Source organism: Haliotis cracherodii, unplaced genomic scaffold (genome assembly GCF_022045235.1).
Source record: "Haliotis cracherodii isolate W230 unplaced genomic scaffold, xgHalCrac1.p SCAF_5, whole genome shotgun sequence".
Lineage (NCBI taxonomy): Eukaryota > Metazoa > Mollusca > Gastropoda > Lepetellida > Haliotidae > Haliotis > Haliotis cracherodii.
The window spans coordinates 15,160,088-15,173,636 of record NW_027266308.1 but is presented as its reverse complement, the minus strand read 5'-3'; positions in this window follow the sequence as shown (position 1 = coordinate 15,173,636).

Genomic DNA, 13,549 nt, shown 5'->3' with positions numbered 1-13,549 from the left:
TACGCTACATCACGTATCTAGACATCTCATCCCAACGGTAGTGCATGAGACACCAGTTGATAAATCACTACGGTCAGTCCTCAAACGGCTGGACGCTGACGTCCCAGGAAGTTCCAAAACGAAAAAGGTGACATTCGGAGAGAAGGTAAGGGTTATCAGGGTTAACTCCGATGTTCCTGTATTGAAAGCTGGTACTGCTTCCATTGGCCTCAAGGCAACGAGTGCACCCGTGTCCGTCGAGACAATTCCTACGGAAGACATACCTCCCCGACATGCTCCTCCTTCACCTGTCGCTCGTCCAAGTGGGGCAGTAGATACTGCACAGCCGAGATTAAAGGAAGTCGGATCTTCTGAAGATAACTCCACATCTTCTGAAGGTTCTGTCAAAGACTAACATGACCAACCCCCGCGTTGAGGATAGTCTGGAGCACTGGTTCCAAGTCCCTACTTCACAAAGACTTCACACAACACTGACAAATAGTCCACCCCAACAGGTGCATCATATGGACACCTCATGGATGCGTCTAGTGGACACCTGCATTATGAGATGACCAACACTGATGATGGTGTCAACTAAAAGCTCCCCTTCCACCCGGATTGTCCAGGCGTACCTCTTCTGCTTTCAACTAAGGCAAAAGAACGTCCACATCATCAGCAGCAGCTCCAGGATGAATCGACAAGGAAGACCGCATACCCGTGTTTAAACAATATGTGTACCCAGAAATCTGTGCGTAAAAGAATGTAGTGTGAAATTAACCAACAATCAACAATTGTATTACACAATTAATTATATTTACAAATCAATACACATTACTGTACATCAATTACAATGGCAGTACACAATGAAGTGGTAGTGCAATATTCAACGGCAGTATTATATGCGAGAGCAGTGGAAATAACAATGACAAGAATAATAATCACCACGCTGCAACTGGGCCGAGATAGGCCTAGGCTGAACATCAGGGCGAAAAGCGATCTTCACACGAAGCTGGTCTTGATGTAATGTCGGATGAAATGTGAGATGAGACAGGCACGCGCCGTTCCACTTACATAGTCTAACGAGCTTCCAACACACAGCGCTTGACCAGCCCAGTGTCCCTAGAACATCACAGAATATTCCACATGTTTCTATAACGCTTGACATTCAGTCATGCTATTCCGGAAGTTAACAGCATCGAGCATCGAAATATAATAACTTCCTCACCACTGCTTACATTACATAGTACTACATTCTTGACAACAAGTCATTGTCCAAATACAATTCAATGACCTTGTACAAAGGAAACAATGTAATACAGTTACAATCATTGTTCAACAATTAATTACACTGCCATATAACACAAGGAAGAACATGCACTAGCGAGCTCAGTCCTCCTCACCAGCCTGTCCCTGACATTGCTCGAAAGTTTGCTTGCGAAGATATTGTGACAAATTGCTCTTCTGGTGTGAATTTGGACCAGAGCAATTTCACTTCTCAAACTAATTTTTCGTTTTCATTTGATACACAAGATAACACAAGATAACACAAGATTAAAATACACGCCTTGCCTTCCTTTTGAACTTCCATGACCATCAATTGCACGTCATTCGAGGTTATATTTAGTATGTGAGTTAAACTAAATTTAATTACAATTGTTGCATGACACATTTACCATGTTGTTGTTTTTGACTGAAGAACCACAAAGCTTAGAAAACTGTGTGCATGATACTCGTTCTTAGAAAGTTCAAGGCTTCATGAGAGGAATTTAGCTTCGATAAATGCTGCAAAAACAAGCTTTTCTCTGTTTTGTATCATATCATATCTGTTGAACAAAATTAGTGTCCATTATAAAGTTGAAGTGTTATAAAATCATCACAATGAATAAGTTACTTTATAAAAAAATAAAAATTGATAAATATGCGTTGCGTATAAAGAAGCATTGTTACAATGTATATGCTTCTTTCAAGTTCCAGTATCTATGCAGAATTTATTTGGCTACTGTGTACTGTATGTTAAAACACACATACACGCGTGCGCGCGCACACACGTATAGCTATTGTTTACAGAATGCTTTAGGATACAGTTTAGAAATACTTTATAAATATCCATGTAGTGATAGTATACAGATTGTTCATGGATACAGTTTAGAAATACTTTATAAATATCCATGTGGTTATTGTATACAGATTGTTCATGGATACAGTTTAGAAATACTTTATAAATATCCATGTGGTTATTGTATACAGGTTGTTCATGGATACAGTTTAGAAATACTGTATAAATATCCATGTGGTTATTGTATACAAATTGTTCATGGATACAGTTTAGAAATACTGTATAAATATCCATGTGGTTATTGTATACAGGTTGTTCATGGATACAGTTTAGAAATACTTTATAAATATCCATGTGGTTATTGTATACAGGTTGTTCATGGATACAGTTTAGAAATACTGTATAAATATCCATTTAGTTATTGTATACAAATTGTTCATGGATACAGTTTAGAAATACTGTATAAATATCCATGTGGTTATTGTATGCAGGTTGTTCATGGATACAGTTTAGAAATACTGTATAAATATCCATGTGGTTATTGTATACAGATTGTTCATGGATACAGTGTAGAAATACTGTATAAATATCCATGTGGTTATTGTATACAGGTTGTTCATGGATACAGTTTAGAAATACTTTATAAATATCCATGTGGTTATTGTATACAGGTTGTTCATGGTTACAGTTTAGAAATACTGTATAAATATCCATGTGGTTATTGTATACAGGTTGTTCATGGATACAGTTTAGAAATACTGTATAAATATCCATGTAGTTATTGTATACAGATTGTTCATGGATACAGTTTAGAAATACTGTATAAATATCCATGTGGTTATTGTATACAGGTTGTTCATGGATACAGTTTAGAAATACTGTATAAATATCCATGTGGTTTTTGTATACATATTCTTCATGGATACAGTTTACAAATACTGTATAAATATCCATATGGTTATTGTATACAGGTTGTTCATGGATACAGTTTAGAAATACTGTATAAATAACCATGTGGTTATTGTATACAGGTTGTTCATGGATACAGTTTAGAAATACTGTATACATATCCATGTGGTTATTGTATACATATTGTTTATCGATACAGTTTAGAAATACTGTATAAATATCCATGTGGTTATTGTATGCAGGTTGTTCATGGATACAGTTTAGAAATACTGTATAAATATCCATGTGCTTAGTGTATACAAGTTGTTCGTGGATACAATTTACAAATACTGTATAAATATTCTTATGATTATTGTATACAGATTGTTCGTGGATACAGTTCAGAAAAAATGTGTAAATATCCATGTGCTTAGTGTTTACAGATTGTTCGTGGATACAGTTTACAAATACTGTATAAATATCCATTTGCTTAGTGTATACAGGTTGTTCGTGGATACAATTTACAAATACTGTATAAATATCCATGTGCTTTGTGTTTTCAGATTGTTCATGGATATAGTTTAGAAATACTGTATAAATATCCATGTGGTTATTGTATACAGGTTGTTCATGGATACTGTTTAGAAATACTGTATAAATATCCATGTGATTTGTGTATACAGCTTGATCATGAATATAGTTTACAAATACTGTATAAATATTCATGTGCTTTGTGTATACATATTGTTCACCGATACAGTGTAGAAATACTGTATAAATATCCATGTGGTTATTGTATGCAGGTTGTTCATGGATACAGTTTAGAAATACTGTATAAATATCCATGCGGTTATGTATGCAGGTTGTTCATGGATACAGTTTAGAAATACTGTATAAATATCCATGTGGTTATTGTATACAGATTGTTCATGGATACAGTTTAGAAATACTTTATAAATATCCATGTGGTTATTGTATACAGGTTGTTCATGGATACAGTTTAGAAATACTGTATAAATAACCATGTGGTTATTGTATACAGGTTGTTCGTGGATACAGTTTAGAAATACTGTATACATATCCATGTGGTTATTGTATACATATTGTTTATCGATACAGTTTAGAAATACTGTATACATATCCATGTGGTTATTGTATACATATTGTTTATCGATACAGTTTAGAAATACTGTATACATATCCATGTGGTTATTGTATACAGGTTGTTCGTGGATACAGTTTAGAAATACTGTATACATATCCATGTGGTTATTGTATACAGGTTGTTCATGGATACAGTTTAGAAATACTGTATAAATATCCATGTGGTTATTGTATACATATTGTTTATCGATACAGTTTAGAAATACTGTATACATATCCATGTGGTTATTGTATACAGGTTGTTCGTGGATACATTTTCGGGATACTGTATACAATCCATGGTATGTTGGTAGTATACGGACGACAGCTGGGACAACGTTAACCTCATGTACGCCTCTACAATGTGTACTAGACTGCCTAGGGTTGTTGGTTATTAAGCGACACTGATGTGTAGAAGAAGGAACATGGATCTCTGTCTATATTTGTAAGTCACATGATCACGGATCACATTAAGATGCTCTGTAACTAAACTGCTCGCGCGAACGCAACTGAAAATGAACAAATAAATGTATGTGCAAAGTATGCAAATTAACACGAAATAAACAGTGCATTGGTGTTTCTATTCGTACACAGTCAATGTGTTTCTCTCTGTTATAACCCAAACTAAAGATGTTTCATTTGTCTGAATGTATATACAGTGTTCAAAAAGGTATACTTGAATGCTTGAACAACGCGATAATAACACTGCAGCTATTTTTCCTCCCATACCTTAACATAAGGCTAAATACATAATCGTCTTGGTTCTCAGGCACTGCCCACATCATCATAAAGTTCATTGCACGTTTCGTTTTTGTTTCCATTTTCCATTTTGTTTTGTGCATTGTGTTTAAGTATTAGGATGTTTATACTTTTTGGAAAATGGAAATAAAAACAAAACGTGCGGCAGACTTTATGATAATGCGGGTGGTGCCTGAGAACCAGGACTATTTTTTAGCCTAAGCTTACAATAATCACAGGGTTAAGATGACTTTGTGTGAGTGGGCCCTTGAGCTGAACGGGAAATTTAACTTTTACGCTTGTCCTCCCCCAAATTACGATTTTTGTCATTTTTTGCACGAAATAATTACATGCATAGAATATAACGGAGAGTACATTCTTAATGTACAGCTGGCATGCGTCATTCTACAGCGAAACTAGACCCGTGAAGATTCCGGGATAGAATAGGTCTTCAGCAACCCGTGCTTGCCGTAAGAGGCGACTATGCTTGTCGTAAGAGGCGACTAACGGGATCGGGTGGTCAGGCTCGCTGACTTGGTTGAATCATGTCATCGATCCCAAATGCGTGGATCGCTGCTCATGATATTAATCACTGGATTGTCTGGTCCTGACTCGATTATTTACAGACCGCCGTCATATAGCTGGAATATTGCTGAGTGCGGCGTTTAACAACAAACCAACCAACTACCGCGAAACTATGGTGACCAACGAGAGATTTGCTTTCATTTCACTTATTTAGAGGTCCCATGTAATACCAATTTTATGAAACCAGTGAATAGCTCTGGTATTCGGCGAAACATTGCCATGTGACATTAGCCTATCAACAGGTTTGATACGCAATGTCGTTGAATAAGCCAAGGGACTTTTTGTCAGTGAAACTTGTTCCCGCAGTCAATAAGCGTGCGCTGTGGTATTACACAATGTGTAAACGAGTTGTATGTTCATTAAACGGGCGGGTAATAAAGTGTTAAAATATCCATTACTCTTTGATTCATTGTTATAAGCTTAAACTCACTCAAGACATTTTATTGATCGATGTTTGCGGGTATAGACAGGGAACTAATTGCATGTACACCGATATCGACACTACATCGACTTTCCGAAAAAAAACACCAATTATTTGTGTCACATGATGAATGTTTTGAATGTGTGAAGCTTGATTACGTGTTTCACTCGGAGAGAAAATCCGCATCATAGTACTGTTTACATTATGTTTTTATCATATGCAATTATGTTTTTTCCCCCACTGTTTGTCCCCAAAGCTTTTAGCAACACTTCATTTGATAATGGACACGATATAGAAATCCATGCATGCGATTCTGTGCTTTAGCATTTTAAGCAGTAATTTGAGTACATTTGTTTGCCTCTCTGCTGAAATGGGTTTTATTTGTCTGTCTTTGTTGAATACAACTCTCTGGGCTGGATAATGGATCAATTACTCTTGTAAGAAAGAAGCGTTACATACAAATGCAGACAGATAATCTTACGCGAACACATGGCACAATCTAAAACATGATAATGTGTACATCGACTGTCCAGCTAATGTCTCATTAATAACATATCGCATTCCAAAAACTGGTGGCGCCACACAACAAGTTATATCGGAAGGTGTAACCTTGCTCTATCGCCTACCTGTCATGTATGGTCGATTATGGATGGGCGTCAAAATACAAACAACTAACACAGGTGACATTTCAGAGCTTTACTATGTTGAATGTTCATGTTACACATTATGGCTGTCAGTTCTAGACTGGTTCCCGGTTCCCCCGCTTGGTGTCGCTTCTCTTGCTCTGCCTTCCAAGGATGAACTGGAGCCAGTTTATCAGTTCTTACTTAAAGTTAGTGTGTGGAATATTGATGAATAATGATTTAGGGTAGCATAAAAATTTCGGAAACTAAACTAAAACGAACTATGTTACATTCCCGATTTCTAAAAGAAGACACGATTTAAAGCTGAAAAAAGTGTTCTTGTGGGCTTAAGCATTATAACAAACGAATAAATGGGAGTCCACTGATTTCTTACGTCCTTGCATTCCAACTCAGAAAGTCAGCTTGAATATAAATTGCGCTCATGGCTAAGCTTTGCTCTCCTTCACCACATCCATGGCCTGAGACTGTGTCGACTCCAACACTGTAGACATTCAGCGTGCTCACGTGGGGTCTTACAGGTCGACATGCACGATTTCCAACTTCTCTCAGTCGATGACGCACAAGATCGTCTTCCCTTCCCCCATCCACAAACCAGACACAAACAACAATCACACACTGTACATCCCCCGCGGTACATGACGAAGAGATATGGCTGAAATATTGCCGATGTGACTCTAAATATTAACTCACTCACTCACTCACATGACGAAGACATTCAATGGCTACACCATACGCCTTTGCATTGTATGACGTATTCTATAAACTCTTCCTTACAACAGACATTAGTCTCTCAACTCACTTGCTCTGGCGCCACAGGACGTTGCATCCTACTGTAAGACGATTGACGAAGAGCCCGTCCACAACACACCGTCTCCAACGTCTAATTATAGTAAAATTAAGGCTATGTATGTACACACGTATGTATGTATGTATGTATGTATGTATGTATGTATGTATGTATGTATGTATGTGTGTGTGTATATGTATATATATATATATATATATATATATATATATATATATATATATATATATATATATTCTCAATACAGACGCCCTCTATACAAGACTTACTCCCCATTGCATCTGGTTTGCAATTCCATTCCATTCAAACGAAAAGGACTCTACAGCCAAGTTGTTCCACACAAGTCCCTCAACCGGGCATACACACCGGGCGTGTACAGGCGCACCTTGTCTGGTGTAACGAGGTCACAGTTTTCGATACACGTTTAAGCCAGGGGTATTTGGTACATGCCTTCAACATTTCTGACATGTTAACATGATTCTATTTGCCTATGTCACGCAAGACTTTGTCAGCCTCTTCACGTAGCGGCTGATCTCTCTAAATGACATGACTAAACGAGTTTTCCCCTTTGGCTTTCGAACATGGAAGGATAAACTGATAAATTCGGCTGTGTCATTGATTTGCACTGTCTCGCAAATTATTACAGCTTAACGAAAGGTGTTCTGGTCCCGTTCCAGAAAACAACCTTTAGGGTAAGGTTGGCACTCCGATTTAAGATCGAGATAAGGTTTGTGAAACCGGTGTAACATCCTATTAAGGTAACCTTAATAAACCTTAGCAAAGGTTGTTTTATTGGAGTAAAACCAGCATGTCCCTGTTGTAGTGAATGAGTGCGTGAGTTCGGTTTGGAGCCACTTTTAGCAACATTTCAGCAATATCACGGCGGGAGGGGGGTGGGGCAAATATGCTTCACACATTGTACCCATGTAGGGAATCGAACACGGACCTTGGGCGTGACGAGCGAACGCTTTAACCACTAGGCTACTCCACCTCCCACTTGTAGTGTGAAAGTCTCCCTTTTCTTTGTGTTAATGGAGGCACCATGTTGACTAAAGCCTCTTACCTATTAGCCCCATTGCATTTGGACATTTTGGGATGGAAGACATCATCATATTGTTCATTTAGTTTTAAGAACGTATCGCTGGTCAAGTGACAAGCAGTTGCCTGGATCAAGTGAAATGTATGGCGGAGATACCGATCTGGGGGCTGATGGTCGTTCGTGTTGAGTTCAATCTCGGACTCCTCAATAGAGGCAATTGTACTTACTCCAGATGTTCACTGCGTTTGAAAAGCAAAGGATCACTGCATGGTTGAGATTGTAATTCTGAGGTTTATCCCACCGACTCAATGTCCTGAGTAGGAGGACAGTCGTTCTCGAGGCAAGGGATTAAACTGACCATAATTGCCGAACTAGACTGTATTTCTGGGCTCGATCGCAGCGCTACCAGTGGCTATTACGAGTTATGTCACTTCTACGTCCCTCCTTTTGACTAATCAGATTCCGCCACTCACATCACTTGCATCTGCTCAATCAAGATGATCTGATCGATAATCACAAATGATTCTATTTTGTGATAAAACGGGTCTTACCTGGCGAAGTGCATCAAACCAGGTGAGCACCTTGATAAAAAACATCAAAAGATTTGGAAAATATCAGCTGACTCCGATTTGACTACACACATGTTCTGCAAATCCTGCAATCGACCGAAATCTACACGGCAGTTTACGAACCGAATTTCGATTTTGTTACGCGATTTGATCGCACAGACTTGTTAGTCTAGCCAAATTATAACTCCATAATTCCAGCCAAGTTCGGCAAGGGTGGAAACTGGACCTTTATAGTCACTCAACTCCCCTGCGTCGAGAAGAATATTGAGGTAAAGATTCGTAGGACTTAACAAGTCTTGGCTCAATGGCCCATATGGTGTTGAGAATCAGTTTGTATTCCAGTTTGAAATAACTTACAAGGCAGTACGCTAGTCAGTTAGGCTGATGCAAGCTGACCTGTGTATGTCTTTCAGGGTCTTCTCTACCAGGTGGCGGTTCATCCGATCCGGGATGACCGGAGAACCACCAATCATTAACAGGCTGGATGGGTAGCAGTGTCATAAGTAACGAGAAAAAAACGAGTGCCAGTTGAAACGTCTACATCCAGCTCGTTCATAAATGAGGGCGTCTAGCGTGAAGACATGTTTGTCACGGGCCATCTTGGTGGGCTCCACCAATGACTTTCAAAAGAGTGACATCACTCGCTTGTCTAGCCATTTGTGAGGCTGGTTTAATTGACAGATAGGTGGCCTTCGCAAAGGAGGACCCGATCGTGTTGGTGGTTCAGCAAATGTCGAGCGTCGAACTAGGTGGTGGGAATAGCAGGCGCTCAGGAATGGTGATTGTATTCACATTGTGGGATGCTAGCTTATCAATCAAACCACTGGGGGCATCACCTGATGATGGTGGATCTTCAGAATCACCACAGTCACCTGCCTCGTTGTCACCTTCGGACACAAAGAGCGTGCTGTCCATACTGCGCTCATCCGGCAGGAAGTTCGATCAGATTGTGTGATTTGCACAGGATGTAGTTTTCAAACTGTTTGCACCGATTGGTGATGCCACTGAGGACGTAGTGTGGAAGGATGGCGTGCGCATCACTTTGATGTCCTCTACCGCACGTACTTCGTCCAAGCGCTTAAATATTGCTTGTGATATTTCAGTTTTCAAAGATGAGATTGATATATTACCGTTCTGATCCATACTGTTGTTTTACAAGTTGGGTCAAGCCGGAATTTATTAACTACAACCATAACACAACCACTAGGTTTCAATAGCATGGTGCTTGGTGCTTCTTTGCACCTTGTAATTCGGTATAGTTTTGAATTATTGACCGGGAATACGCACCCACGCATACAGGCACACCGATGGGGCAGGATACGCTCTCCTTTCCGCAAACACCTGGTATCACTGTTTTATAATGATTAATAAACATATGCTTATGATATAGTTTGAATCGTAATATGAAGTTTTCTCATAATTATGGAAATATTATGCGTTTCTTTTATTCCATGGAGCCGATTTATGGGTATAACTAACACCGCCAGACACACAGTTGAGGCGCTAGTAAAATATCACTTTCTGTATAGATTCAGTCAAGGTATGAGTTGCTGTTGTGACTTACAGACACCGCCGATAATATACTGATACGGCATACCTGTCGCCACCATGCCTTGTCACAGACACTGGCAAAGTGAGACAATCCAACAGTTTGTATCAATCACTAACAAGGTTCGCAAAATAGCAATAGCTGCCTTCTCTGATCACCAGGTGTGTATTCCGCAAAACATGTCAATGTCTTAGAACCCGAATACATTATGGTTTATGAAGTAACAGCATGTAATGATTTAACTTTAAAGTTATAACAAATTAGACAAGTGCGTGATTTCTGGAAACGACAAGCATTCCTCAAGGAGAATATTCTTTCACTTTTGTTGAATAAACCTGTTTTGTTCATGTTGGTCACGTTTCGCCAGCGTTGTGGTCGATACGCTAAGGGCAATAAATACATCTCTCGGCAATCGGTTTGGTCGTAAAAAATAATGCAACCTGTGATTCAATTCGGCTCAGTAAACATATTCATGGCAGATAAACCACCTTTAGCTCAACTGGTGTTAACGAGTGGATATATTGTGAATACAGACAGAACGATACTTCGGAATCTTTTGGAGACGCGGAATGAAAATGTATGAAACATTGGAATATAGTGTAACCAGTCACCGCTTCAGAGAAGGAGAACCTCCCCACACATTGGTGGTCGGGACACGTTCTTTGGTTCAGATTTAGTATTTCTGTATGATCAGCGCCTAACGGCTGGCAGCATGACCGGCTTGAAATGGCGCGGTCTGCTGATGAGCGCTGACAGATGAGACATTGTATCCCGCTCCCACAATGTGTTTATAGGATCTATCAATGAGTAAATGCATCAGTTCTACATGATAGGATTTACATACATTGTGTGGTGTGAAGACAGACTGAGGAATCCCGGGGGCGCTTTGATTCCCGCCATCACCACACCGTGCCGCCCCGGCCACGCTACATGAGATTCAGGCAAATTGACCAAAGGAATGCTTCTCCTGATGTCGATTGGCAAATTCTGTTAGTCTCTATTGTGCTTTTCCCCAGGGAAGACAATCAATGACCCCTTTAGATAAAAAAAAAACACCCATAATAATTGAAGCAAGTGTTCCTGAGACACCACGCCTTTGTGGGGTGGGTTTACTTCGGTCACTGAGTCGAATGTTGTTTTGTATAGCTGGCTGCAAAGCAGTCCCACCCACTACCCGACACCTCACCACATATAGATGCAAAGACCCGTTGCTACTCTTATACTAGAGCACCGGTGGTGGAGACGTAGCTGTCATCTCTCATGCTTGCGTTGGCCTTCAAAAGCGCCGTTCTACTTATCTTTGAATTGTTATCCTCTCGACTTCCCAAATCGTTTACCTGTTAATGCATAGGGTATTTCTTCACCGCTCCAGGTAGCAACGGTGGCCGATGCAGATAACGTTACTGGTGAGATTTACACGGGACATGGGATTTAGATTATTTGACTTACATAGCGTGCGTGCGTGCGTGCGGACTAGTGCTGGTTTTATAGTCTGGCCTGTTCAGGATTGTTGCACTTGCATCTCTTGTTCCTTCACTACACCAACGGGAGCAGGGCCAGCGACAACCCTGTCCATGACACGAAAATTGAAATTGATAAGAAGGTGCCCATGGGATGATTTACTTGAATTACACTGCGGTGAGTTGCTACTGTTCCCTGGAGACATGCGTGTAACATTTCCATTCGATGAGTGAATAATGGCACATTGATGTTGTCCCCCTTTCGAACCGAACTTAATGACTGAAATATCATCAATGTTAAACAATTCCAATTATATCCTGTGTTTACCATTGTGCGGAGTAATTATTATTTTTATATCATGTCTGATTCATATGGGCCGAAAGTAAACGAGCTATAAAGAGCGTGTGGCACATTCACTAATGACTCTTGTTCAGGAAGTAGAACATTTGTGACACGCCTTTCGTAAAGTCAGTCTGATGCACTAACTAATAATTATAATGATTTTGATGTATAATATAACTGGAATACTGTTCACAGCGGCGTTAAACTAACTCTCTCATTTCTGAGCTGATGCCTGTTCATGAGAGAATCTTCCGGACAGCATGTGGGTAGTGACATCATGTGGTTAATGACAGCATGTGGGTAGTGACAGCATGTGGGTAGTGACAGCATGTGGGTAGTGACAGCATGTAGGTAGTGACAGCATGTGGTTAATGACAGCATGTGGATAGTGACAGCATGTGGTTAATGACAGCATGTGGGTAATGACAGCATGTGGGTAGTGACAGCATGTGGGTAGTGACAGCATGTGGGTAATGACATCATGCGGGTAATGACATGTAGGTAGTGACAGCATGTGGGTAGTGACAGCATGTCAGTAGTGACAGCATGTGGGTTATGACATGTAGGTAGTGACAGCATGTGGACAATGACAGCATGTGGGTAGTGACAGCATGTGGGTAATGACAGCATGTGGGTAATGACAGCATGTGGGTAATGACTGCATGTGGGTAATGACAGCATGTGGGTAATGACTGTATGTGGGTAATGACAGCATGTGGGTAATGACAGCATAAGGGTAATGACATCATGTGAGTAGTGACAGCATGTGAGTAGTGACAGCATGTGGGTAATGACAGCATGTGGGTAATGACTGCATGTGGGTAATGACAGCATGTGGGTAATGACTGCATGTGGGTAATGACAGCATGTGGGTAATGACTGTATGTGGGTAATGACAGCATGTGGGTAATGACAGCATAAGGGTAATGACAGCATGTGGGTAATGACTGCATGTGGGTAATGACAGCATGTGGGTAATGACTGTATGTGGGTAATGACAGTATGTGGGTAATGACAGTATGTGAGTAGTGACAGCATGTAGGTAATGACAGCATGTGGGTAATGACAGCGTGTAGGTAATGACATGGGGGTAGAGACAGCATGTCGGTAATGACAGCATGTCGGTAATGACATGTAGGTAGTGGCAGCATGTGGACAATGACAGCATGTGGGTAATGACAGCATGTGGGTAATGACAGCATGTGGGTAATGACAGCATGTGGGTAATGACTGTATGTGGGTAATGACAGCATGTGGGTAATGACTGTATGTGGGTAATGACTGTATGTGGGTAATGACAGCATGTGGGTAATGACTGTATGTGGGTAAT